At 39.1% G+C, this 6,221-nt stretch overlaps 1 pseudogene across 1 annotated transcript; it reads left to right on the top strand.

Annotated features, from left to right (window-relative positions):
- Positions 1-2,678: 2,678 nt before the first annotated feature.
- Positions 2,679-4,890, top strand: LOC101000287 (annotated as a pseudogene). The gene has a single exon (XR_001905685.3). The product of XR_001905685.3 is annotated as a mitotic checkpoint protein BUB3 pseudogene (transcript).
- The last annotated feature ends 1,331 nt before the right edge of the window (positions 4,891-6,221 follow it).

Genomic DNA, 6,221 nt, shown 5'->3' with positions numbered 1-6,221 from the left:
TTGAGGAGATATATCAATGGTTAGGATTCAGTTAAGATATATCAATGGTTAAAATTTAGTTTTTAAACTTGTTCAACTTGTTCATTTGAACTTAGCTATAGATTTTTTTTTCTTAATGAGAATAAACAGAGCTATCTGTTAACAGGGTAAGTGGGAAACAGCACATGTGGTTTTATACAATTGTATCCACAAAAGGCAGTGCAAGGCACAGAACAAAAAAGCACTCTTATTTATAGAGCTTCTGACTTCAATTACACCTCTTGGTAAAGCAAGCAAAGAATTATTTATACAGGTTTCTAGGTTGGTCACAATGACGCTTTTTAAGAATGATGCTTAGTTGTTTAAACGTGTGACTCAGTATTCTCTAACCTTCCTGAATCTGTGTTATTTCCTCTTAACTGTTGTCTGTCATTCATGTTTTGGAAGACAATTTAATTTCCTTTGTGAATGAATAGGGGCAAATTAAAGGATGTATTTCTATGTGTTTCTTTTGAATATTTTCCTCACTGACTACTGGGGTGATATAAACTGCAAAACCTGTAGTCAGAAGTGTAATCCTATGTAGTGAAGTTATATAAGAGCAAGCAGTTCCTCAGAGTCAAGCAGTTCAGCAAGAGCCACACACACATGCGCGCGCACACACACACACACACACAGATGCACAACAGTGATGAAACATGCATGAATAGATTTCTATAATAATCAACAAGAGGACGTCTTTTTACAAAATGCTGAAATTTGCATGATGATTTTTTCACAACGTGTGTATATTTCACAATTTCACAACATATTTATAAGCAATTGGTTCAACTAATAGAAAACATGCCATTTACTTCCCTTATCTTTGGGATCTGGCACTAACTCTGCACCTTACTGTTTCTGTACCCCATTTTCTTACCTAAAAAGAGGTTAATATGACTCATCTCATAAACTTGTTGTGAAGAATGAATAAGACAAAGCGTGTAGAGTCTTAAGAAGAAGACATGGCATTTAGTAACTGATCAAATATGTCACCTCTCTCAATATCATTATTACCTTAGAAAAAGCCTTGAAATTTGCCACAGTAATCGCATCACCTTTAACAATGAGTGCGGAAATGTACCTTCTTGGTTTCAGAGATCCTTATTTCATCCAGGTTTCTAAGGCATCCATTACATCATAGTAAAATAGCTAACACTCCTTTTTCCTTGCTATTTGTCAACAGCTGCTATGACCTTAATTATCTGTAGAAGGCCTTTAGAATAAGATTTTTGACAATATGCACTACAAGTAAAATTATTCTATAATTATATTCTGTTGTAGTGATTATTGACCATCTTGTTTCTTGCCTTGTCATAAAAAGAAAAAATACAGGTATCATTAAAGTATGTCCACTGAGATAGCGAAGGCTCTATTTCCTGTTTCCTATTCCATTAGTGCCCAAATGACTGCCCTCTTTAGCGCTGCTCTGTAAGCTCCCTGACATACAACAGCACAGCTGGGCCTTGCCTTCCTACAACATATAGGATAACATGAAACAGGTCAGTATGTGTAGAGAATGCATGGTGCATATTGAATTTGAAGAGCAAACAAATCTGGTGTACAATCATTACGATCACAGTGACATTTATCTCAAAAAATTAATTTTAGCCCAAGGATTTTTCTAATCAAATATGAAACTTGTCACATGGCACAATGACATGATGATTTTGATGAACAATTACCTGAGGAAAGGTTAACACTTTTGCCCATCATGTTCTAATTAAATAGAACAAAATGGATGACTTTCAATGTGGGGGAAAAATCAGATTTAAGCAAACTTTAAAAAACTGCCATAAATATTTCTCTTTTTTGGCAGTATTATATATCACTTAAGTGGAAACCTACAGAGTTCTACTGCGTGATTGATTTTTGAAGGCTATAAAATTGAGTAACTTGTCATATCTTGGTACTCTCTATGCAAACACTTGTATATATATTTTTTCTGAAGAACTTTTTTTGAGATAGGGTCTTGCTCTGTTGCCCAGGCTCGGGTATAGTGGTGCAATTGTAGCTCACTGCAGCCTCGAAATCCTGGGCTCAAGCAATCCTCTCGCCTCAGCCTCCTGAGTAGCTGGGACTATAGGCACGCACCACCAGGCCCGGCCAATTTTTAACATTTTTGTGTTAAGAGTCAAGGTCTCACTATGTTGCCCAATCTGTTTTTTTTTTTTTTTTTTTTGAAGTTTTACAGCAGATAGAAAGATTAGAAAATCTGTTTCACCGAGAGAGAGAGATCTGACATCCAAGATTGAGGAAAATGGTGAATGCTGTTACTTTTTTTAGTAGAGAACATTCCCAATTAAAAAAATTTTTAAAAAGTACGCTGGGCACGTTGGCTCTGGCCTGTAATCCCAGTGCTTTGGAAGGTCGGTCGAGACAGGCGGATCACGAGGTCAGGAGATGGAGACCATCCTGGTCAACATGGTGAAATCCCATCTCTACTAAAACACAAAAAAATTAGCGGGGCGTGCTGGCGCCCGCCTGTAGTCCCAGCTACTCGGGGGACTGAGGTAGGAGAATTACTTGACCCGGGAGGCAGAGGTTGCGGTGAGCTGAGATCACGCCACTGCACTCCAGCCTGGCGACAGAGCAAGACTCTGTCTCAAAAAAAAAAAAAAAAAAAAAAGTAAAAAACGTGTTTACCTTCAAACTATTTAAGATAGAAAACTAAGTAACATACAGAACACATAATTATATCTGCAATTAAATGTAAAATTCTCAACATTTTATTTTTCATTTCTCTACGTTAACTTTGTTTCAAAATACAAATATATTTTAACATTGCTGGCTCTGAACAACATTAAATTGATTTTAGAACGTGAAAGATAAGAGCCTTAATCAACCATCTCCGCTCAGGAGATCTGGGAGTTTGGAGAGAGATGTAAAGCACCATGGTTCGGCTGAAGGGGTTGTTCTCCATTGGCACCTGAAAGGCAGGATTGGGGAGTGGCTTCCTCGTGCCTGAGCCAGTGTGCTTTGTTCTGTTCCTGAGACGCAGACAATGCATCTAAGCTTGTCGCTCAGATCCTTTTTTCTAGATCTAAATGGAAACAACAAATGCGTACTTGATCAGCACAAATTCCCTCCAATTGCTAGATAAAACAGCTGACTGCACATGCCCTAGCAAGGCCTGGCCTATGGCTTTTTTTAATTCTGTGAGAAGCACGGTGTTTGTTTTCAGTAGAGATTACATCAAATCCTGGTGATTTCGCCTCCTGTAAGTTTCTCGACTTACCCACTTTTTCCTTCTCCACTACTATGTCTCTACTCCAAAGTACTATATTCTCTCACCTACCTGGGAATAACTTCCTAGAATGCATCCTCCTTTCTCCATACTGTATCTCCTCCCACCCAATTGCTTTTTCTATAGTTAGCATTGACCTCGTAGAATGCACACCTGCTCTCATCCATGTCCATCAATGCTGCTGCCCTCCCGTCCGCCACTGCCACCTCAATGGCCTCTCATCTCTCTGATGAAAGAAAAACTTCAGAGTGCTCTGAGGGAAGCAAGGAGGCGGCGGAGGCGGCAGAGAGCGGCAAGTAGTGGAAACGTTGCTTCTGAGGGGAGCCCAAGACGACCAGTTCTAACGAGTTCAAGCTGAACCAGCCACCCGAGGATGGCATCTCCTCGGTGAAGTTTAGCCCCAGCACCTCCCATTTCCTGCTTGTCTCCTCCTGGGACACGTCCGTGCGCCTCTACGGTGTGCCGGCCAACTCCGTGCGGCTCAAGTACCAGCGCACCGGCGCCGTCCTGGACTGCGCCTTCTACCATCCAATGCATGCCTGGAGTGGAGGACTAGACCATCAATTGAAAATGCATGATTTGAACATTGATCAAGAAAATCTTGTTGGGACCCATGATGCCCCTATCAGATGTGTTGCATACTGTCCAGAAGTGAATGTGGTGGTCACTGGAAATTGGGATCAGACAGTTTAATTGTGGGATTCCAGAACTCCTTGTAATGCCGGGACCTTCTCTCAGCCTGAAAAGGTATATATACCCTCTCAGTGTCTGGAGACCGGCTGATTGTGGGAACAGCAGGCCGCAGTGTTGGTGTGAGACTTACAGAACATGGGTTACGTGCAGCAGCGCAGGGAGTCCAGCCTGAAATACCAGACTCGTTGCATACGAGCCTTTCCAAACAAGCAGGCTTATGTATTAAGTTCTATTGAAGGCCGAGTGGCCGTTGAGTATTTGGACCCAAGCCCTGAGGTACAGAAGAAGAAGTGTGCCTTCAAATGTCACAGACTAAAAGAAAATAATATTCAGCAGATTTACCCAGTCAATGCCATTTCTTTTCACAATATCCACAATACATTTGCCACAAGTAGTTCTGATGGCTTTGGAAGTATTTGCGATCCATTTAACAAAAAGCGACTGTGCCAGTTCCATCGGTACCCCACGAGCATCGCATCACTTGCCTTCAGTAATGATGGGACTATGCTTGCAATAACATCATCATATATGTATGAAATGGATGACAGGGAACACCCTGAAGATGGTATCTTCATTCGCCAAGTGACAGATGCAGAAACAAAACCCAAGTCACCATGTACTTGACAAGATTTCATTTGCTTAAGTGCCATGTTGATGATAATAAAACAATTTGTGCTCCCCAATGGTGGATTTGTTAATATTAAAGAAACCAGGGAAAATATTAATTTTAATATTATAACAACCTGAAAATAATGGAAAAGAGGTTTTTGAATTTTTTAAAAAATAAACAGTTTCTTAAGTGCATGAGATGGTTTGATGGTTTGCTGCATTAAAGGTATTTGGGCAAACAAAATTGGAGGGCAGTGACTGCAGTTTTGAGAATCAGTTTTGACCTTGATGATTTTTTGTTTCCACTGTGGAAATGAATGTTTGTAGATAAATGTAATAAAAATCCCTTTGCATTCTTTCTGGATCTTAAATGTTAGAGGAAAACGCTCATGAGCCATTTGTTTCTTTTTCTGGTTATAGTTGCTAATTCTAAAGCTGCTTCAGACTGCTTCATGAGGAGGTTAATCTACAATTAAACAGTATTTCCTCTTGGCCGTCCATTATTTTCTGACGCAGATGGTTCATCATTTCCTGGGCTGTTAAACAAAGCGAGGTTAAGGTTAGATTCTTGGGAATCAGCCAGTTTTCCATCGTATTAGGGTGCAGTAGGAAAACTAATAAGAAAACCTCCTAATATCATTTTGTGACTGTAAACGATTATTTATTAGCAAACAATTGATCCCAGAAGGGCAAATTGTTTGAGTCAGTAATGAGCTGAGAAAAGACAGAACGTATCTGTGTATTTGGAAAGATAATTGTAACGTAATTGCACTGCATTTAGACAGGCATCTATTTGGACCTCTTTCTATCTCTAAATGAATTTTTGGAAACATTAATGAGGTTTACATATTTCTCTGACATTTATATAGTTCTCATGTCCATTTCAGTTGACCAGCAGCTGGTGATTAAGGTTAAGAAGAAAAAAATTATAGTGAGAATGAGATTCATTTCAATGTAATACACTAAAACAGAACACGAACTTAGCTTGGCCTATTCTAGGTAGTTCCAAACAGTATTTTTGTTGTCAAACTTTAAAATTTACATTAATTTGCAAACGTATGTCTCTGAACAGGACCTCGACCTTTCCTGAGATTTATTTTATCTGTGATGTATTTTTTAAAAATTCTTTTGATACAGAGAAGGGTCTTTTTTTTAAAACATTTTAGTGAAAACTTGGTGTAAGTCTGAACCCATCTTTTGAACTGTATTTTCTTCATTGCAGGTCCACCTAATCATCCTGTGAAAGTGGTTTCTCTATGGAAAGTTATGTTTGCTTCCTACAAATACATGCTTATTCCTTAAGGAATGTGTTAGAGTTACTGTGGATTTCTCTGTTTTCTGTCTTACAAGAAACTTCTCTATGTACCTTAATACTTTGTTTAGGATGAGGAGTCTTTGTGTCCCTGTATAGTAGTCTGAAGAATTCCCCCTTCTGTGCCCTAGCAAGCCCAGTTGCTGTATTTGAACAGTTTGAGCTCTTTTTGTAATATAATCTAAACCCATTATTTCTGTGCTGTCTAATAAAGAAGATTCAGAACACTTGAAAAAAAAAAAGGAAAAGTTCAGCCGAATTAAACTTAAAGGAGCTTAAATGAGCAACAAACAGTTCACAAATTGGGCAGCCCCCAGAATCACAGCAGATTCACAGAGACTC

The sequence above is a fragment of the Papio anubis genome, unplaced genomic scaffold, assembly GCF_008728515.1.
Source record: "Papio anubis isolate 15944 unplaced genomic scaffold, Panubis1.0 scaffold394, whole genome shotgun sequence".
Lineage (NCBI taxonomy): Eukaryota > Metazoa > Chordata > Mammalia > Primates > Cercopithecidae > Papio > Papio anubis.
The sequence above is the reverse complement of the archived record's forward strand: the minus strand, read 5'-3'. Positions and strand labels throughout refer to the sequence as shown.